Below are 23514 nucleotides of genomic sequence, written 5' to 3'. Positions count from 1 at the left end.
CTTATTTACTTATTTAACTATGGGCAAAATAATTTTATGAAGACATTTTCTAATTGAGAAATTTTACTGTATTTTTTGTTTACAATGATTAAAATTGTTCAGTTGATGTACTTTTCCTTGTAGGATCGGTAAATGCTACACTGCATTTACCTGCATTGCACGTTTCACCATTCCTAGTATCTTCTGTAAAATGAGCCCAACATAATGAACAGAACACTGCTCCATGTGAATAACTTTGAAACTTAATCAAATACATGGACTGGGCAATCTAAGAATAGGGTATTTGTCCTTGAAATTACTCATTTTAAATATAATTCATCATAAATACAATAAAAACAGTGTTACTTGATATTATTAGGATATGCTTTTGTTTCTCAAGCTTGTGTTATCCTCATAAAAGGTTCAAGAAACTCAGATGTGGGACTGGAAAATATTGAAATGTGCCTGGGTTCAATTTGATGAAAATTACTGATACTTCAATGCTGTGATTCTGTTAGCTGTAAGATGAGTTGCTAATTTTTGTTCCTGTGATACCTTGCTTGCAAGGGATAGGAAATCGTGGATGAGAAGTTCAACCACATTTTCAGGCAAAAATAAAAAATTAAGTGCATTTTTAAGTTATTAGTTGACACTAGGCCTAAAGTTATTGATTAGATTCTTGGTAAAAATAAAAATGCAGAGGTGAATGTGGTCAGCAATGGTCATATTTTTCAAGAAAATAGTTACTCAGATACTGGAAAACTGTACCTTTACTTTATCAAATAATGTATGTTTGACCAGGAAGGCATTTTCTCTAAGGCCTTAGTTAGTCATCACTTGATCACTCCTGGACCAAAGCCACATCAAGTAAAGGGTTTAGGGATAGAAGTCTTTCTCATTATTGACCAGCTTTATGAGGGGTGTAATTTGCCTATGTCCATCTATCAATTTAAAGACAGCATATTTTGCAAGTCTGGGAAAGCTAACAGCTGACCTTCATTAGCATGAACTCTTATCTACACAATATATGGTATTTATTTGTAACAGTTTCTTGATTTATGCCAGTGAGGACAACAGCCCTTTGTGAGCTAAAAGGTGTTTCAAGAGTAGAGTTTTTTCTTTCATATACCACAATGTACCAGAGCTTTGCACATATTAGGTATTCTAAATTTTATATTTAAAGCAATATAAAAAGATGTGATTTTTCATGTTTATACAGTCTTATTTGGAGTTTCATTTTGTGTTTTATCAGACATGGTTAAATTATAAATTTGTAATTACTATAAAGTTTTTTTTAGCACAAATTAGGAAAAACTAATCATAATAGACATAAATCATATTTATAACTGAGGTTGAACTTGAAATGTGGGCTATGTAACATTTTCTGGTTTTAGGATTTAACTATTACATCGATAGTATAACTAATGTGCTCAAGTACTTTTTTAACCCACTATTTAAAAAAAGATATTTCTTTTAATCCAGCGCCTTAGACCACTCGGCCACGCTACCTCACAAGGTATTTCTTTTAATTTTATTTCTTATAATTCATATACCATAAAGTTCATTTTAAAAGTATCCAGTTCAGTGGTTTTTAGTATATTTACAAGGTTGTACAACCATCACCACTATCTAATTCTAGAACATTTTCATCACCTCAAGAAGAAGCCCCATGCCCCTTAGCAGTCATTTCCCATTCCCCCTTCCCCCAGTCTCTGGAAACCACTAATCTATTTTCTATCTCTATGGATTTGCCTATTGTGAACATTTCATATGAATGGGATCATACCGTATGTGGCCTTTTGTATCTGGCTTCTTTCTCTTGCATAATGTTTTCGAGGTTCATCCATGTGGTAGCATTATCAATATTTCGAAAATTCACTTTTATGGCTGAATAATATTCCATTGTATGGACATATGGAGTACTTTTGAATGAGTGTGGGTTTGATCATTGGAATTTTTATCTTGAGAAATTATTTCTGAAATCTGTTTTTGAAGTTAAAGAAATAGTCTTAAAAAAATCTATGTTCCTATTTTTTTTTTTTCTGGAGAAACACTGAGTAGGTCACCAGCATATTATTTCTGTGTATTGACTTATGAATAGCCTTGTCCCAGTTAAACCTTTTTACCAAATTCATATCTAGGACAGAAGGGATATTAGAAATTACCTGGCCCAACCTCTTCATTTTATGAATTAGAAAGATGAATGACTAACCTAAGGCCAGATTGCTGGTCTGGACAGTAATTTTATATTGCAGTGCTTTTTGTATGTACCTAATTTTATCTGGGCCTTATGGTTTTGAAAATGATACCAATCACCTTTGAAAGAGGAAAATAATTGTTAGCGTAATTTTGTAGTTTGCAAATGGGTGGTTTGTCATTATGGTTAAATAAAAACAATTCTGGATTTAGGTAAGGAGAGACATTTATTCAATAGGGAAAATTATTATTACAATAGGGAAAATTTCTAATAGCCAGATTTGCAGGGATCTCAAAATCAAACACAGAAAGATTTCTTTTATAGAGAATGGCTAGAAGGAATTTTGTAGGCATGTGGGCCAAGTGGGTGGGGGTGAGCAGATTGCATGATAAATGGAATTTTTTATTTCCTGCAGTCAGCTGATGCTTGGAATGAACGGTTAAGGGAAAAAGTTCTATGTGTACTAGCTTAAATTTAGAGCAAGCCAAAGTTTAGGGGATTGTGGGAAAGGAGAAAAGCTTGACTAAAGTTTGGTCAAGTCAAGTCAGTGGATAAGTAATGGGCAGTTGTGAGCACTTGGTCAGGCTTCCTGTTGTTTAAAACAAAATTTGTCATTATTAGGGATATGTTTTAGTTCAAGCTGCTATAAACAAAAATAGTATAGACTGGGTGGCTTACAAAGAACAGAAACTTATTTTTTATGTGTGGAGGCAGGAAGTCCAAGGTCAGGGTGCCAGAATAGTCATGTTCTGGTGAGGATCTACTTCTTTGTTGCAGACTGCTGACCTCTCTATGTTCTCATAAGGTGGAGAGCAGAGAGAGGAAGTAAGCTCTTTCTTGAATCTTATACTAATTCCATTCACGAGACTCCACCCTCATGACTTGATCTAATCCTAATAACCTCCTGAAGCTCCCACCTCCTAATCCTATCACATGAGAGGATGTAGGATTTCAACATATATATTGGGAGTGGGGGCCACAAATATTTAGTCCACAATGGGATAAAATAAGAGTCATTGTGAAGTTGGTCTCATTAGATTTGGCCTGGTTATTTATGTAGGTTAGGCCTTTTACATTTGCTTTGCTGGAAGTTTTTATAAGGAATCTTGGATTGGACTTTCATAAAAGCCTATTGAGTCCAGGAAGCCAAGCTAAAAAATCACCATCATGTTTCATTTGCAGTATCTATAGATTTGGGTGAATTTCTTAAGTTCTCAAAGTATCTTAGTATCTTAGGATTCCTGAGCCTGCCTAGAAGTGACCTTGCTTACTTCACCTGTAAGGCTGGAAACTCTGTAAGCAGGTATCAGTCCAGTTTTCCTATGAGGACTGCAAGTAAGCATTGACTTGGTAAAGTCAACCATAGCGCCCTAAAAGTGTCTGATCATATTTGATTAAATGAGCACCACTTTCAAATATGGCATTCCAGTCAAAGCCTTGGATATATAACCAGTGTTTCCAACGAGGAGGACAGACTCTTCCTGATCCTATGCAAATAATTATATTGGCCTGAAAATATGAATACTCAATAAGAATCTTTGAATTATGGAGGTGTCAGGCAGGGAGAAAAAGGTAAATATTTCATTTTTGTTTACAAAGGGATAGTTTGCTTAAGTTGTTAATAAGTTATAGGTAGCTTAAAGAGACAGGAATTCCTTATATCCAAAAAACAGGACATTAAAGCATCAGCAATATTTTAACAAAGCCCATAATAATCCTTCATCAGTTTATTCAGTCCTATGTAATTAATTCTTGTTCTGCTAGATCTTGGGTTAGCAGTTTCCTGAATCCATCTGTTTATCCACTAGCTTTTGGGAAATCCTGACTCAGTCCACTGATACAGCCTCAAAGTTATTTAAGTGATGCCATCAGAGGCTTGTGCCCAAGAGTACCTGGTATAGTCATTTTTCAACAGTCCTTTTTTTTTATAGTTGAAGACAAACACTCTGGCCTATAGCTCATGTGTAAGCACTTTCAGGGAATCATTGGAATAAACCAAAAAACTATCTGTAGATTACAAAAGACTTAAAAAATGATGGTGATTAACTTATTACTGATACTTTTAAAAGTGAAAGATCTGATGAGAATTTTTAATAAAAAAGATAATGCAATTGCCCGGCCAGCATGGCTCAGTGGTTGAGTGTTGACCTATGAACCAGGAGGTCACAGTTCAATTCCCAGTAAGGGCACATACCCAGGTTGTGGGCTTGTACAGGAGGCAGCAGATCAATGATGCTCTCTCATCATTGATGTTTCTGTCTCTCCCTTCCTTTCTGAAAAAAAAAATGCAGTTGACAGTGAAGTTTGTTTTTGTGACATACAAACCAAAATCAAGTCAATCCAAAGCAGTTTTTTTTATTTTTATATTTTTTATATATTACAATGTCTCTCATTAGAGGTTGAAAGCATTGTTATTTTTTAAAATATATTTTTATTGATTTTAGAGAGGAGAAGGAGAGAGAGACAGAAACATCAATGATGAGAGAGAATCATCGATCAGCTGCCTCCTGCACACTCCCCACTGGGGATTGAGCCCGAAACCTGGGCACGGGCCCTTGACTCGACTCGAACCTGGGACCCTTCAGTCCGCAGGCTCTATGTACTGAGCCAAACCAGCCAGGGCCAAAGCAGTTTTAGACAAAATATAATTATTAACATTCTTTTAAAGAAGAGTAAGTCTGTGTCCTAAACATTTGTGTAATAAAAGTCCATAAAGTAAGTGATGTGAATCCCCAGTTAGCTATCTAGAGTATGCTGTATTCAAATTAAAGAAGTCAAGTTGTGACCAACTTGACATAAATATGTTATTAATATAAAATATAAAAAGTATAACTGAAATTATGACTTGTGATACTATACTGTTGTTTAATATTAGGCAAAGCAGCCCTGGGACTCTTAATAAATAGAAACATCATGGACAGTGAGAGTACTAATTAATTTCTGGGAACAATATACAATTTCTGAACTAATCATATTAACATTTTACCCATACAGATTTAACCTTGGGGAGGGTAATCTCTTTTTGTTTTGACAATGCTTCGCATGCAAATCATGACATTGATCAAATAAACCTAATTATTTTTAACACCTCTCTTTTACCAGGTGAAAGAATAAATTCTTGTGAACCTCAAGGGACCATTTGATTTTGAAAAGACAGAATGTAAAAAATCAAGAGGTTTGAAAAATTGATTAAATAGGTCATGAGAAAAAATACATGACTACCTATTTAACCAAAGTGCCAAAAATCTTTTTTATAAGTTTACATGGGGGGAACATGATGGTAAAGAACCTTAGCTCTTTCAAAATTGAGAAGACTTTGTTTATATAAGTACAGTCATGCTCTGCTTAATGTAATGATTAACATTATATTACAATTTGGTGGGGATATGTTCTGCGAAATGCATCATTAGGTGCTTATGTCATTGTGCAAACGTCATAGAGTATACTTACATAAACCTAGATAGGATAGCCTACTACACACCTAGGCTAAATGGGATACAGAACCTAGCAATTTTCAACTGGTGTGCTGTAAGAATTTTTTAAAAATGTTTTGATTGAATTTTTTAGAGAGAGAGGAAGGGGGGGGAGAGAGAAAGAGAGAGAGAGAGAAATAGCGATTGGCTGTCTCCTGTATGTACCCTGACTATCTGGGATCGAGCTGGAAATCTGGGTATGTGCCCTGACAGGAAATTGAACCCGTGACCTTGGGGTTCATGGGACAACACTCAGCCAACTGCGCCACAATGGCCAGGGCCTGCAAGAATTTTTAAAACATTCAATACCTGACTATTTTAGTCAGAGGCACTGACCTCTTTTCTCTTAGATTGTCAAATAAAAAAATGACAACAGCCAATACAACAATAGCCGTCCAGTATGAATGAATCAAAATTATACCTTTTTAAAATCAGATTGGCAAAAAATACAATTTTGATGTGCTGCAGAATTTTAGTAATGAGTTTATGTGTGCCATGAGATGAAAAAGGTTGAATGTCACTGGTATAGATAGTCTTTTGCTCCTAGCCTATAAGCCTATCTATACAGCAAGTTTCTGTATAAAACAACATGAGATTAAATCAAGTGCAAGAGGAAATGATGCAATCAAGACGTGGTAAATATGTATGAGGCTGCTGCTGGTGTAACAGCATACTGTTTTGTAGCAAATTTTTTAATAAGTAGATGGAGTACAGTCTAAAATAATGATAAAAAGTGGTTTAGTCCCAGGTTTCGGTACATACACAAAAAAGATAAGTATAGTATGGTAAATTCACCAGCCATTTATTATTATTATTATTATGTAGTGTTATGTGTTATACATAATTTTATGTGCTATGCTTTTATATGACTAGCAGTGCAGTAGATTTGTTTATACCAGCATTACCACAAACATGTAAGTAATGCATTGTACCATAATGCTATGACAGTTATGATGTCACTAGGTGATAGTTTTTCAGCTCCATTATAATCATACTAGAGGCCTGGTGCATGAGGAGGGTCCCTAGGCCTGGCCAGCGATCAGGGCTGATCTGTAGGGTGACCGGCGGGGCGATCGGGGGGCCCGCGCTGGCACCTGCCTTGGCTGGCCTGGCGCTGCCCACTCGCTGGCTGGTCCTGCCCCCTGAGTGTCCCGCCACCGCTGCTGGTTGCCTCCCTCTGCAGGTGACCAGTGGGGCGATCAGGGGGGCCCCCGCTGGCACCTGCCTTGGCTGGTCTGGGGCCTGCGGGCTGGGGGCAGCTCCTGCGTTGAGCATCTGCTCCCTGGTGGTCAGAGCATGTCATAGCGACCCGTCGTTCCGCCGTTCGGTCGATTTGCATATTAGGCTTTTGTTATATAGGATGGGACCACTGTCATAGACAGTGTGTTGTTGACCAAAACTTTGTTATGCTGTGCATTACTGTAATCAGACATGACAAAGTCAACATTAAGCACAGGAAATTCTGATAACACAAAGAATCTTCGCCTTCTAGGGAGATTACTTAGAAAACCTTTTATAAACTTTATTAAGAGCAGACCAATAACCCAAGAAAATTTTGCCATTTTAATAGAAAACCAAATTTTAGCTTTGCATCAGTTTAATATTTGATACTCAAGTGCTTTTTGAAAACCTTACAAATAAGCTCATGAAATCTTAGCTGGCTGTTACCACAACAAACAAAATTCCTTTTTCATGAACTCTTTATAAGTTTCTATATCCATTCAGGTTTTGTTCTACATTTTTCTCTTTCTCATTCTGAAGGAATTAGTCATTTTTACTTTAGGGCTGTTTTCTTCTTCCTTATTTCTTTTATTTAAAATTTTAAAATATTTTTTTATTGATTTCAGAGAGGGGAAGGGCGAGGGAGAGAGAGAGAGAAACATCAATGATGAGAGAGAATCATTGATCAGCTGCCTCCTGCATGCCCCCTACTGGGGATTGAGCCCACAACCCAGGCATACGCCCTGACTGGAATTGAATCATGACACTAAACCACTGAGCAACACTGGCCGGACTCTTTTTCCTTACTAAAAACACATCCTACATACTTTGCATACAGTGTTCTTTTCTGTCACTATTTCTCTTAGTAGTCTCATTAGCATAAAATTATAATTTAAAATTATAGTACCTACTATTTTCAGAGAAAACTATGAGGTGAATAATTGTGAACTGTCTGTGATATGCCTAAAGTAGACTGGCAGAGCTTATGAATATAGATCTTACAACTTTTTATAGCCATATACTTTGTGATAGTATAACTTCTTAATGTAGCAAAAATGAGTATGTTCATGAAATAGACTCAGATATATAAAGCTTTTGGTACCATAAAAATAAGAGGCAAAAAAAAACACACAACCAACTGTATAAAATAGGAATGCTTCTATATTTCACTGTTCTCTCTTACTTTGAAGTGACATCGGTATTTAATGAATATCCATGAATCACCTTAGCATAAGTGTAAAGTTTTAAGTTATTAAAAGATTTTGGAAGCTATCTTCAAGTTTGCTTATTATAAAACATAATAACTGTTGAAATAAAGTTTGTCAGAATAATAATTAACTTGGCTAGCTACAAATGTAGATGAAATGCTAAGTTTACTCTATCAAAAATTTGTAAAAGTTTAGGAAGAACATATTCAAGTAGAATAAAAATATATGCTTGTGTTATACTTAATGCTGATAACTCAAAAGATAGCTGTTTTTATTAAACCAGCAATATTTAACTAGTCTTATTTGCCAGAGATTTGTTTAAATGTTAACAGATTCTTAAAACATTTGGGTTAGTTTCTGTAAAAATACTTTTGAAAGTATAAGAAGTTTAATTTCCGAAAATCCTAGGAATATTTAATTTATATGAGGTCCCATTTATCTTCAAGTATATCAGAATAGGACTCATTTAAGGGATTTTGTAATCTAAAATTATAATTGGTAATACTGTCTGGAGGTAGGGAAATATTTTATATACATAACATACGTACACATAACATGAAGACATATAGACACAGGTAGAGAGCTTATAACTTCAGTTTGAAATTTACAACTCACTGGTGATATAAAAGAGCTAGTTCTTGTCCTTTCTTTACCTTTACATTTTTTAAAAGCATAATTGTGTTTCCTGCTAAGTCAATATGAGGGCTGAAGTGTCCTCAACAATATTTGTGGAGGAGACCTTTAAGGTTTTTTTTGCTCTGATGTGTAGTCTTATGAAGGTTGTGGACTAAATGTTGGGTGAGGGAACGAAGAGAGACCAAGGGCTGTCTGGGTGTTTCTAAAGCTCATCTGAATGGTTAACAGATTCAGCCTGTTTCCAATTAGGTTTTTTAACTTCAGGTCCTTGATCCCCTCATGAGTTCCTAGTGGGGAAAAGGGAACCTTAAAGCTCGAATGACTACAAGGAGATAAGGGGTTGGAATGGGAAGAGGAAGGTCTGACAAGGGTGGATAGAGGGATGGTGGAGACTGGAGTATTAAAGGAGGATAGATTAAGAGAGCTAAAGGCAAGGCAGAGGGTGGTAAAAAGGAGGAAAGAAGAGCAGAGGGTGATGGGAAAGGAGAGATTTTAGGTGAGCCAGTTCGGGGAGCTCCTAAATTTCCCCAAGGAGGATATTGATGTTCTAAATTATCTTTAGGAAAATTTTGCTATTTTTGAAGTTTTTGAACTTGAAGTAGTTTTGTATGGTGAAGTGTGCAGTCAGTGGAAGAAGAGGGAAGGTTCCCTGTAGAGGGCCCCCGGGGAAGGCACATGGGCATTTTTCCTTAATAATTGTCAGCTGAACCCAAGGCGACAGGCAGAGCCCTGTCTTGGGTACACATCTTACCAAAAAGGCAGAAGTGTTCTCAGCATTGACTTTCATCTTTGCCCAGGTGTCCGGGAGTGGGTTTTGATACGTAAATCCAGTCTAGCACGAGGAATGAATAGGACTCATGCCCACCCACCTCCTTTATCTTGAGTTTTGGTGAAACCTCCTGGTATTTGGGGTATAAAATAAACACGCTGCTTCGGTGCTGGGTCCCTGTCTCTCCCTCAGAAGAGGATGGCGGGTCCCACCCGGTCCCAGCCTTTTCCTTCCATCTTTGTGTCTTGTCTCTTTATTTCATTTCTCAATCCCCAGCCCCCCTAATCAAAGAACCGGATCATTCTCTTTCCGTGCTGGATGTGGAAAAGAGAGACCCTGCTATAGATCCCAATAGGATGAGAGTTACCTATGGGATTAGAAATTTAAATCAGACATAGGGATTTACTAGGTGTACCGGTTAATAATTCGGATTTTGTTATCAAAGAAAACACGATAATTTCAAGAGAAACATCAAAAGGGCTTTATTCAAAGTAATGTCCATTGCTAGCTATACATTTTCCCATCTTTCAGGTAATTTGTGGATACCATCCCAATAGAACTTTTCTTGTTTTGAGCCAAACCATTCAGAGACCCAATTTTCCACTTCTTCGTACATTTTGAAGTGCTGCTCAGAAAGTGCGTGCGCCATGGATCAGAACAAGTGGTAATCTGAAGGAGCAAGGCTGGTGAATATGGTGGGTGGGTTAATACTTCCCAGGCAAGATCTTCTAATGTGTCTTTAACTGGTTTTGAAGTATGTGATGGTGCGTCATCATGAAACAAAATTACTTTTTTGTGTCTTCTAGAACATTCTGGTCGTTTTACGATCAAAGCGTGGTTCAAATTGATTATTTGTTTTCAGTAGCAATCAGTATTAACGGTTTCACCTGGTTTTAGAAGCTCATAATACACCACACCTTCCTGATCCCACCAAACGCGATTTGGCCTTGCAGTCGATGTTGATGGTTGACCTGGATCAACCCATGATATTGTACATTTGGGATTCTCAAAATAAATCCACTTTTCATTGCAAGTCACACAGTTCAATGCAAAAAAGACTTTTGTGCCGTTGAAGCAACATTTTACTAATGACTTTTCGGTTTTCCATTTGTCTTTCGTTCCGTTGATGTGGCACCCATTTTCCTTCCTTTAACATCCTTCCCATTGTAAATGATTGGAAATTGTTTGCTGAGCAACGTTTAATTTTTCTGCAAGTTGCTTTGGAATTTGAAACGCATCTTCATCCAATAATGCTTGTAATTGTTGGTCTTCAAACTTTTTCAGTTGACCTGGACGTTCTTTGTCTTTCACATCAAAATCATCACTTTTAAAGCGTTTAAAACAGTGTTCACAAGTACCTTGAGATGGAGCATGCTCACCATAAGCTTCCCGAAGTATTCAGCAGCACTTTTCTTCAGAATAAAATAATGAATTAAAACTTCCCGCAAATGCTCTTTTTTTGGCATGAACTTTGACATTTTTAAGCATAAAAATATCTATGATGTTAACACCTTCAGCAAATTTGACATACTAAGTTTTGAAGCTTGTTGTCAATACAACAAAATAGCATACATATCAAATCGCATATATATCAACATATGTGTAACTCCATCTGTTGAAAAAATCGCCTTATTAACCGCTACACCTAGTAAAGAGACTTGGAAAGAATATTCTCCTGTGAGGACTCCAGGGAAAATAGAAGAGGCCTCGTAGTAGAGCTGGGAATATTCTGACTCGAGTCAGAGTGTGATTCTCTACATAAAAGAGCCAAAGAAAAATTTTCTTTACTTGAAAATATTAAAGTAATTCTTTACTATGTTGCTATAGACAAGATGGAGCACTGTTTTTAAGAGTTGAACTCAGAGAAAGATCCCTCCTCTGAACAGGAGAGGAGTTTAAATGACTCACAAAGTGACAGTACTGAGATGAGGATGGCAAGGGTTCATAGGTGACGTCCAATCCTCATCCAAGTCACCACCATACAGATATCAATTTTTAAAAAATCCTTATTTAGGGAGAGACTTTATTTTAAAATACTATTTCAATAGGGAGAATGCTCTGACCATGAGATATGCAGGTATTTTGAAATCAAACACAAAAAGGCTTTTTTCTCTTATAGAAGTGAATAGTGCCAGCAGGATCTTTGTGGGAGAGTGGGATAAGCAAGTGAGGGTTAGCAGATGGCCTGACAGGGCCAGTTTAACAGGAGATATATCTTTTTCTGTGGTCAGCTGATGCTCAGAATGAATCCTTAAAAGAGGACTAAGAGTTCATTGGTTGAGCGTTGTCCCATGCACTGAAAGGTGGCCGGTTGATTCCCAATCTGGGCACGTACCAGGTTGCGGGTTCGATCTCTGGTTGTAGTGTGTGTGGGAAGCAGCTGATCTCTAAAATCAATAAAAACATTAATTATTTTTTAAGTATTAAAGAGCTCTTTATTGGCTTGTTTAGAGCTAGATAAAATTTAGGGATCTGTGAGGAAGAGAGAAGCCTGACTAACTTTGGTCAAGCCAATTCAATGGGGCATTTGTGAGCATTTGGCCAGTACTCAATATAAATTTTTTTGGATAATGTGTCTTGACGGGGAATCAAACCCATCACCTTTTGGTGTACAGGATGACACTCCAACCAACTGAGCCACAGCAGCCAGGGCGATACTGGCAATTTCTAAGAGAGTATTTCCAATTTCAACTAGGATCTCTGCCCCTTGGGAACAGGAGCCATATCTTATAACTAGTTTTATCCCCAATTCTTAACACAGTTGCCTGCACAATAGTAACACGGTAAACATATTAACTAATATTTAAAAGAAATTTTCCACAATTTGATCTAAAAATCAAACCTGCAACCCAGGTATATGCTGTTGACCAGGAGTTGAACCTGCGATCCTTCGTTGCTCGGGCCAGTGCTCTAACCCCTAATGCATGCTGGCCAAGGTGAGACTTTTTATTTTAGGCAAAGGAAATCAGAAAGTTTTTTGAGTTGGATAAAGTTGAAGTATTAGAAGTAGAAAAGGGAAGGAAAAGTGTTGAGGATGTAAGACATTTTACCTTGCTTCCTGCTTCACTAAGATTATGTTATGAGATCTGAAAATGAATGATTCAAAGCATGAAAGTTGTCTTAGGAATGCAGAAAACGTTTAGAAAGGCGACTAGTGAAAGTTTGGTAGGAAGTTACTAAAGGAAAATAGGATTCTTACATACCCATGTAGGGACTGATAAATCAGTGTGATGTTTGAAAGCCTGAAATGAGGTAAAAGTGAATCTGTGAGGTCCCTGGCCGGTGTGGCTCCGTTGAGCATTGCCCCATGCACTGAAAGGTTGTAGGTTCGATTCCCAGTGGGGATACATGCCTGGGTGGCTGGCTCAATCCCCAAAAGTGGGCATGCAGAAGGCAGCCAATTAATGTTTCTCAAATCAATAAAACCATTTAAAAAATAGTGAATATGTGAGGGTAATTTACTAATTTGCTAATAGCAGCAGTAAATACACTGATAAGGAAAGGACTCTTAGTCACTTTTTGAAAAAGCTCTCTGCCCATTTGTTTTTGACTAAGAACGTTGGATTTAAGCTTAGAAGAGAAGTTCAGGTTTGTTGTACTTACAGATGAAATTAGTGGTCATCATAACTCCATTTGGCAGACATAGTCCATAAATTGGCTTACTTAGCACTTTTTTGAGCATTTTAATTTTTTGAAATTAATTTCTTAAAAGAAGGAGTGTTTGCTTTTAAATGGTATGTGGTCTTGGCTTTGGGTGACATATTTTAAACCTTTAGTAAATAATTGTGAGAGAAGATCATGTGGATTAGTGCATCATAACTGGTCTTATTTTTGCTGCCTCACTTGTGTTCTTGACCTCAGCCTGTTCTGTACAACCACTTGTTTATTTAAATTTTAATGAATTAAGATTAAATAAAATTAATTTCTTTGTCACACTAGCCACATTTTAAGTGCTCCATAGTCACATGTGGCTGGTGGCTACTGCATTGCATAGTGGAGAGAACACTTCCGTCATCACAGGAAGTCTGTTGGGTAGTGGTGCTCTAGATCGTTACTGTTGATACCAGGAAAGTAAATGTCTGAAGCTTGGAACAGATCCTTTAAAAAAACCCAAATATAACATTTGTACTACTTCAGCCCTAATAGTAGCTTCAGCTTTCTCAAAGTACTATTTAGGATAGACTTTATGTTTAGTTTTGATATTAGGTCATTCTAATATTAATATAAGAGAATAAAATAATTGTATTAAGAACTCTCTCTGCCCGACTATTTATATAACAGTTTTATTATAGCATAATTGCTCTGCAATAAATTGCACATATGTAAAGTATAAAATTAAATAAGTTTTGACATGTATACATCTCTGGAACCATCATCATAGGCAATATAACGTAGCCGTCACCCACAAAAGTTTTCTCATGCCCCTTTATAGTCCCTGCTTCCCATTCTTTTTTACTTTCTCCTCCCACCTCCAGACAACTACTGATCTGCTTTCTGTTAAAACAATTTGAATTTTCTAACATTTTATATAAATGGAGTTATGCAATATATACTCTTTTTTGTTTGACTTCTTTCACCATACATTATTTTGAGATTCACCCATATTAGTTGTACAAATAGTTCATTACTTTTTATTGTATGAATATATCACAATTTATTAATCCATTAGTTTGTTGATATTTCGGTTGATTCCAGTTTGGGTTATTACAAATAAACTGCTATGAACATTTATGTACAGGTCTTGGTATTGACATATGCTTTTATTTCTATTGAGTAAATACCAAAGTGTGATATGGCTGGATCACACTGTAGGTTGTATGTTTAATCTTTTTTTAAAAATTAAATATTTTTATTGATTTCCGAGAAGAAGGGAGAGGGAGAGAGAGATAGAAATATCAATAGTGAGAGAGAATCATTGATTAGCTGCCTCCTGCACGCCCACACTGGGGATCGAGCCCACTACCTGGGCATGTTCCCTGACTGGGAATAGAACCATGACTTCCTTATTTATAGGCTGACGCTCAACCACTGAGCCATGCCAGCTGGGCGAACCAGCAACGTTTTGATGCACGGGATGACGCCCAACCAACTGAGCCATACTGGTCATGGCTTTATCTTTAATCTTTTAAGAAACTGCCAAACTATTTTCCAAGATAACTGTACATTTTACACCCCCCCCCCTTCAGCCCCCCCAGTAGAGTATGAACATTCTGCTGACTCCATATCTTTGCCAGTTCTTGGTAGGGTCAAACTGTTTAATTTTATCTGACAGACTATTTTAATAAGAAAAGATTGTCCTGGTAGAATTGATTTCCTCTCTTATAACTTTTTATATCTAAAATGCTATAAAGTGCCTGCTGGTGTGGCTCAGTGGTTGAGCGTTGACCTTTGAACCAGGAGGTCATAGTTTGATTCCCGGTCAGGGCACATGCCCAGGTTGCGGGCTTGATCCCCAATGTGGGGCGTGTAGGAAGTAGCTGATCAATGATTCTCTCATCATTGATGTTTCTATCTCTCTCTCTCTCTCCCCCTTCCTCTCGGAAATCAATAAACATATATTTAAAAAATATAAATAAGATGCTGTGAAAATATTTTAAGATTGCTTCTATTTATTTACTATTTTTTTGATAGTATTTATTCACTGATGCTGATTTGAAATTCAGTTTGTAAGAACAAATACATTTCCTTCCATTTACTTACATCTTTTTTTTTGTCCTAGCGGCCCCTTTGTTACTTTATGCAAACAGACGGGACTTACGATTGGTTGATGCTACAAATGGCAAAGAGAATGCTACAATTGTAGTTGGAGGCTTGGAAGATGCAGCTGCGGTGGACTTTGTGTTTGGTCATGGCTTGATATACTGGAGTGATGTCAGCGAAGAAGCCATTAAACGAACAGAGTTTAACAAAACTGAGAGTGTACAGAATGTTGTTGTTTCTGGATTATTATCTCCTGATGGGCTGGCATGCGATTGGCTTGGAGAAAAATTATACTGGACAGATTCTGAAACTAATCGGATTGAAGTTTCTAATCTAGATGGATCTTTACGGAAAGTTTTATTTTGGCAAGAGTTGGATCAACCTAGAGCTATTGCCTTAGATCCTTCAAGCGGGTAAGTTTTGTGTAATGTACAAAGGATATTGCATCTCCTCCTGATTTCTCTCCACTAGCATAGACCCCTCTCACCCCCAAGAGAAAATAGAGCAAAACCAAATGTTAAATTTTTTGGGCTTCTTTGTCAAGTACACTTGAATGTGGGAATTTATGTTGGGTTTTTATAGTAAGGTGTTTCTGTAAGTTTTGTGTTTCTCATATTGCAAATTTATACTTCTTGGTTTTTCTTCTCCATTTATTTTTTTGTAATTATGAGAGGATAATTAGAAGGCAGAGAAGAAGGAATGAAGACTTAACAAAAGTGATAGCTCAAGATGATAGAAACATCTGCATCTTGTAATTTTTTATATACATAGTTATTTTGTAATACTACTATCTTTTATATAAAACTCTAAAGTATTATTTAATGTCAGTATTGAATGAAAAATAAAAATTAAGTTGTTAAATAATTCATTTCCAGTTAGCTAAACATATATTTGCTATAAAGGTTTATTTTAAAATGAAAAGGGAAACTTAAAGCTGTGGGTAAATCCCATTAGAAAATGTAAACTGTGTCCCCACACGCTTCTTTGTTACTGTGCTTCAGTCCTGCCATATACCATTCCTTGATATTTCTCTGTTGAATACATTGTCATACCAGGGTCTGTCATGGCTAAGTATATATAACTATCTCAACATGAACCTGAAGTGAGTTACTAATAATTGATTAAAATTTAAAGATAACCTGTAAATAACTATTTTGATATTTTGATTTCTTTTATTTTCAAGTATGTTAAAATGTTTTAAAACTCATTTATAAAAAGGAGGATATTAATATTATGTAATAAAACGAAACTTAGGGAAGAAAGAAAGGTTTATATGTGCTCCTTTGTCTTGATATCAGGTCTTATTTGGTGACAAAGGTTAAAGAAGGTGCCTTGGAACATCAGCTACCTTTGAACATCAGCTACCTTCATGTTGTAGAAAAATGAAAAGATTTGTTTGACTATAAAAGAAAACATGGGCAATAGTGTAGTGACATTTTAGGATAAAGGATTCTGGAAAACACAAATATATTTATATATGCTTTATATATACTTTATATAACAAAAATTATATATTTTTTAAAGGGCTGTTAAATTACATGCTAAAGTCAGATGGTTACTTAATAAGGCATCGGAAACTATTTTTGTGACTCTTGTGGTAGGAAAAGAGTTGAATATCTATCTCATGGAGAAGGTTGCAGCTGTTGGATGTGCAGTGAATTGTACTGATTTGACAAATTTGGTTGTTGAGAATTTGCGAGATGTTTTTGAGAAATGGAATCTGTGTTTTGCCAACAAGGTTTGTCTCAGGTAGTGTTGAAATGTTTTTGAGGTTACTGCTTTGTAGAATACACGGGTTTTTTTTGGTGGTCATTGGGGGGTAATATTTTGATGAAAAGGTAAATATTTCTTTTTCTTTTTGACAAACTCAATCTTATAACTGTGAGAGTGATGTTGGAAATTCACCCAAATATCTATTAAATGTTTAGTATGTTTAGAGCGCTGCTTTTTTGTACTCTTGTTGGAGAGAGAGGGATAATACCTTTAAGGGTTTACTATCTATTTAAGGACAGAAAACTTGGGAGAGAAAGAACTTTCCCTTCTTCAAAATATGTTTGTCTGCATTATGTAGTATGTATATGTAGAAGGGAAGAGTTTTAAAGGAATTAGAGGAGCCACAGAACTCTTAAGGAAGATGGCTGGATAAAATATCTTGATTACCACAACTCTGGAGCAGCATTTGATAATTACTATATGTGATAATGATTATGTTATAGTACATATTCACGGTGCTGAATTTATAGACAACTTTTGACTATTCAGGTTCTAATAATTTAATTAGTAAATTAATCATTATCATTTTATTCCCTAATGAGCTCTACTTCTGGATGGCAGGTCTTATAAATGTTTTAGCTGATGTCTCAGGAGGCAGCTGATCAATGATTCTCATTGATATTTCTATCTTTGTCTCTACCTCTCCATTCCTCTGTGAAATCAATAAAAAATACGTTAAAAATTATATTTCAAACTCATGCATTTTAAAATATATTTTATCAAGCAGTTTTTCATGTTGATTTAGATTTGTGTTAAGGATTGTGGTTTTAATGGAAAAGTAATTTTAGATTGAGTACATCACTTATTAAACAGAAGAAATGATTTCCAGATTTATTTTTTTGGAAACATCAAGTTTTCTTTCCAGAGAAAGTACATGAAAACAGTGCTGAGGAAAAATGTAGGCTTTATTAGAGTTCCAGGATCTGGGTTATGAGGTTCAGAAGAGCTGACTGAGCTTTCTCACATCAGCTTATGTAAAAGGAAGGCTATTGAATGACTAGTATTGTTTGAGCCCTGGGAACTAGTGCAGACATCTGTGTGCTTTCGGATGTATGGAGTTCTTTGTATAATCAGCCCATTTAGCCTAGAGTCCTAGACTGAAAGATGATTTTTATTTCTCTCCCTAAATTTGGGCTCTATTAGTCTGAGATTTTTTTTCCCTCTTTTGACTGGCAGTGTACAATTCAGAATAAGGAACAGGAAAATGTGTATAGAAATTGGTACAGAAATGAACAACCATAGTTACAGAAAGCTGTATCCTTACTTTATTCCTGATATTATGGCTGCTCCTAATGATAGAGTTCCTTAATCTGTTCCACAATGACTGTACTAATCTTTGTGATGTTGAGGAACTGCTGTTTCATGTACAAATAAAGCAGTCCCAAGGGTTTTTTTGTTTTGTAAGGATCTGTTCATATTCCAGATCATTTTGGATATTTTTTAAAGAGTTAAATTTTAGTGATTCAGTCAGAAGTGAATTCCTACTGAACAGCTTTGACTAATATACAGTTGACCCTTGCACAATGCAGGGGATTAGGCCCAACTCCCACCCCCATGCAGTCAAATATGCACATATAACTTTGGACTCCCCAAAAACCTAACTACTGATAGGCCTTTGTTGGTGGGAAGCCTTACTGATAACATTAACAGTCAATTAACACATTTTATATTTCTGTATTACAATAAAGTAAGCCAGAGAAAAGAAAATGTTATTAATAAAATCATAAGGAAAATATATTTATAGTATTTATTGAGAAAAATCCTTATGTAAGTGGACCCATACAGTTCAGACTCATATTATTCAAGGGTCAACTGTATATTTTAAAAATACATTTTTAGCCCTAGCTAGTTTGGTTCAATGGATAGAGCGTCGGCCTGTGGACTGAAGGGTCCCGAGTTCGATTCCAGTCAAGGGCACATGCCTGGGTTGTGGGCTTGATCCCCAGTAGGCGGCGTGCAGGAGGCAACCAATCAAGGATTCTCTCTCATCATTGATGTTTCTATCTCTCCCTCTCCCTTCCTCTCTGAAATCAGTAAAAATATATTAAAAAATACATTTTTATCGTTGCTAAGAATAATATTAAGAACACTAGAAGTTCTACTTTAAAAATCCTTGTAGACCTAACTTAAAGGAAAATTAATGGTTTATAATTTCCATCAGTTGTATACATATAATTGTCATATCTTGATTATTTTCTACTCTAGTATATCCCAGATGACTAAAATAGTTCCTGCCACATAGTAGGTATTCAATAAATATTTTTTTGAGGGTGTGGACTTTACATTTTCTTTTATAATACTATTAGTTTTAATTGTTAGGGGAGAAAGCGTTTTCTAAGCAAATGTAAATGTTAGCACGAGTACTTATGATTTCTGAATCAGTATGGCTTTGATTACAGTCGTTTATTTAAAAACAATTAAAAGTTTTACTTTTTTCAACAGAAGTTATTAAGATCACATTTTGTAAAAATATACTCACTGACGCTTGTTTTATGTCACATACAGTTCTGTTTTCAAAGATGTGCTGGTAATTGGGGAACCCTATTTTCTAACCATAAAATCTAGAACTGGTTTGGAATATTACAGATCTTCTAGCTAAATGCCTTCACTTTTTGGCTGAAGAAACCAAGGCCTTTGGCCAAAATTAGATAAGAGAAAGCCAGATTCTTAGTTGAGATTTTCTGATTCCATGTGTGGTGCTTTCTTCTTCATGAAAAATGTATCTTGCTGAAGCTATGTTTTTTTGTTGTCATTGTTTTTGCAAATGAATTATTTTAAAGATGCAACATTGTAGCTTATTTAAAGGAGGATTTTATAAATTCTGTGTTTTTAGATTTATTCACTGTACCAATTTCTTACTTTGCCATTACTTTTTGCACTTAATCCATCTGGGTTCAGCTTCCTTCTGCTTGAAGTATATTTTTTAATATTTCAGCAAATAATGGTAAACCCATGGTCTTCATCTGAAAATGTATATATTTTGCCTTCATTCTTGAAATGATAATTGATTATAGAATTATAAGTGACATTTTTCTAAGTTCTTTGAAGATATTACTTTAATTGTTGTTTTAATAAGCCTACTATTTTCTAATTATTGTTGCTTTGTAAGGTGCCCCCCCCTGCTTATTTAAAAGCAGCTCTTAACTTTTTATATTTTTCAGCTTTACCTACCCTGTGTCTAGATGTGGCTATATTTTTTTTATCTTGCGTATAACCCATGTTTCTAGAAGTCTAATAATTATTGTTACTTAATTCTAGAAAATTATTATCCATTATTTCTTACTTTTCCTTCATTTTTGGGGTCTCCTTTGGAATGCTTGTTTGATGTATGATGGATTGTCTGATTTTCTGCTCCATACCTCTTAATTTTGCTTTTATATTATCTATATATCTATCTGAATTACTTTCCGATTAATTTTTGTATCTGCCTTTCATATAACAAATTCTTTCTTAGCTGTGCCTAATAATGAATCTATTGAGTTTTTAATATCATTGACTATATTTTGCTTTTCTAGAAGTTCTTTATGCTCCTCATTTAAAAGACTTATGAGAAAATGTCAACCTACATAAAAGTAGAGAATAAAAAAAAATATAAAAAAAATAAAAAAAAGTAGAGAATAGTGTATCAATAATTTTAAACTTACAAAAGAGTTTCAAAAATAATAGAGTTTATAACCTTCACCCAGTTTCCCATAATATTATCATTTTATATAACCGTAGAACAGTTACCTAGACCAGGAAATTAATGCTGATGAGTACTGTTAATTAATCTGTAGACCATATTTGAATTTTTCAAGTTTCTCTCTAGTGTCCTTTTTCTGGTCCAGAATCCCATGTTGCATTTTGTTGTTATCTCCTTAGTCTTTTCTAACCTGGGATATTTTAGCAGTCTTTGTCTTCATAACCTTGATCTTTGGAAGATTACTGGCCAGTCATTTTGTAGAATTGGATTTGTCTGATGTTTTTGCATGATTAGATTAAGGTTATGCATTTTTACAAGAATAGCACAGAAAGGATGCTTTGCTCTTCTCAGGGCATATCTGCAGGTACATGATGTGGATACTGGTGATGTTACATTTGATCACTTGCTTATGATGTTGTTTGCCAGGTTTTTTTTTTTTTTTTTAACTGCATTTACTATTTTTTCCCCTTGTAATAAGTATTCAAAGCTATGCAATTAATCTGTTTCTCATGCTTTATCCACTAGTATTAGCATTCTTTGATGTTTTTTTGCCTCCAACAATTGTTACTGTGGTGTTGGCCAAATGGTTATTTTTTTCTAGTTCCATTCTTTCCTCTTGTATGCATTATTAATTAGAATTCTGCCTAAAGGAAGAGCTGTCCTGTCTCCCACAGTTAATTATATTAGTATGTACTCATGGACATTTACTTTGTTCTATAGGTTATAATCTATTATTGTTACTTACATTAGTGTGGACTCATGGGCATTTATTTTATTCTATCTATAATAATAAAAGCATAATATGCTAATTAGACCGGACAGCCGAACAACCTTCTGGACATCATTCTGGACATCCTTCCCGACGAAGCCTTGGCGGCTGGGTGCTGAGGCAGAGGCAGTTAGGGGCGATCGGGCAGGCAGGCAGAGTGGTTAGGGGCGAACAGGCAGGCAAGTGAGTGGTTAGGGGTGATCAGACAGGCAGGTGAGCGGTTAGGAGCAATGAGGCAGGCAGGCAGAGGCAGTTAGGGGCAATTAGGCAGGCAGGCAGGCGAGTGGTTAGGGGCAATTAGGCAGGCAGGCAGGCAGGCAGAGTCTGTTAGGGGCAATCAGGCAGGCAGGCAGAGTGCTTAGGGGTGATCAGGCAGGCAGGTGAGCAGTTAGGGGCTATCAGGCAGGCAGGTGAGCAGTTAGGGATGATCAGGGAGGCAGAGGCGGTTAGGGTCAATCAGGCAGGCAGGCAAGTGGTTAGGGGTGATCAGGCAGGCAGGCAGAGGGGTTAAGGGTGCCCAGGCAGGCAGATGAGTGGTTAGGGGCGATCAGGCACACATGCAGGCAAGCGGTTAGGAGCCAGTGGTCCCAGATTGCAAGAGGTTTTTCCCAGGATAGGGCCTAAACCGGCAGTCGGACATCCCCTGAGGGGTCCTGGATTGCGAGAGGGTGCAGGCCGGCGGCCCCCCCCCCCCCGCACGAATTTCGTGCACCGGGCCTCTAGTAGGTTATAATCCATTACTGTTTCTTGCTCATATTGTCCCAGATATTGGCCATGAGGAGTGCCTTCAAATTTGTTCCTGTGTCCCTCATCATGTTTTAAGCACTTTTTTACTGTCTGGTAGCACAATATGGTCCAGACTTATCTTGTCCTTTTATTGCCTCACTCTTGGAATCAAATGGTATTTAGAAACTAAGATCTGGAAGCTAGGTGTGTTCATTGCTGAGTTTTCTTTGCTTTTAAGCCCTCTCAGTGGGTAGAGTTAGGAAGTGCACATGTATACACATATATGTATTTTGTTGATATCTACATATAAAAAAATGAGTTTAGCCGAAACCGGTTTTGCTTAGTGGATAGAGCGTCGGCCTGCGGACTGAAAGGTCCCAGGTTCGATTCCAGTCAAGGGCATGTACCTTGGTTGCGGGCACATCCCCAGTGGGAGGTGTGCAGGAGGCAGCTGATCGATGTTTCTCTCTCATCGATGTTTCTAACTCTCTATCTCTCTCCCTTCCTCTCTGTAAAAAATCAATAAAATATATATAAAAAAATAAAAAATAAAAAAATGAGTTTATGTTAATATCTCTAATTCCAATCCACGACCACCAATTTACATTATTATAGTCTTTTCTCTTTCTTTTTCTGTTACTCCATTCTATGATAGTGAGAAACTAGTTCTTATTACCACAATACAATTTCTTTTTTCAGTCCTCACCCGAGGATATGTTTATTGACTTGAGAGAGAGAGGGAGGGAGGCAGGCAGGAAGAGAAAGGGCATTGTGGTGGTGGTGGTGGAGGGGGGAGATGTGAGAGAGAAACATCAATCGGCTGCCTTCTGTACGTGCCCTGACTGGGGATTGAACCCACAATCTTTTGGTTTATGGGATGATACTCCAACTAACTGAGCCACCCAGCCAGGGCCACAGTATATTTTATTTGCTCAATCCTGGGGATTTCAGAATTGCTAACCTATATTCTTGTGAGAAATAATTTTACTGTTTAGAATTCAATAGTATGAAAACACTGCCAATAGAGTCAAAGTACTGTCTTTCAAATTTATTTAGGTAATTTCTTTTCTTTCTCACTCATTGTAGTGTGGCTGTTATTCTTTTATAATGCATTTATTAATGTATTCCATTTTGAATATCCCTCTGTATCTGGTTGATGTCTTCTTAAACTTTTCTTTTAAATATATTTTTATTGATTTCAGAGAGGAAGAGAGAGGGAAAAAGAAATAGAAACATCAATGATGAGAGAGAATCCCCACACTAGGGATCGAGCCTGTAACTCAGGCATGTGCCCTGACTAGGAATCGAACCGTGACCTCCTGGTTCATAGACGACACTCAACCAATGAGCCATGCTGGCTAGGCTTGATTTTTTATTTTTT

General features: G+C 36.5%; 1 protein-coding gene across 4 annotated transcripts in view; it reads left to right on the top strand.

Annotated features, from left to right (window-relative positions):
• The first annotated feature begins 492 nt into the window (after window positions 1-492).
• Window positions 493-23514, top strand: part of LRP6 (LDL receptor related protein 6) — a 129156-nt gene continuing 106134 nt past the window's right edge. For 3 of the 4 annotated variants that reach the window (XM_023750036.1, XM_023750037.1, XM_023750035.1), the window contains exon 1: window positions 15444-15596. The gene's annotated coding sequence lies outside the window, so the exon portion shown is untranslated. Of the gene's footprint in view, window positions 500-1461; window positions 1496-15202; window positions 15597-23514 lie in introns of those variants that run through there. The other variant, XM_023750038.1, reaches the window with a different exon arrangement.

Source organism: Myotis lucifugus, unplaced genomic scaffold, assembly GCF_000147115.1.
Source record: "Myotis lucifugus unplaced genomic scaffold, Myoluc2.0 scaffold_10, whole genome shotgun sequence".
Lineage (NCBI taxonomy): Eukaryota > Metazoa > Chordata > Mammalia > Chiroptera > Vespertilionidae > Myotis > Myotis lucifugus.
The sequence above is the reverse complement of the archived record's forward strand: the minus strand, read 5'-3'. Positions and strand labels throughout refer to the sequence as shown.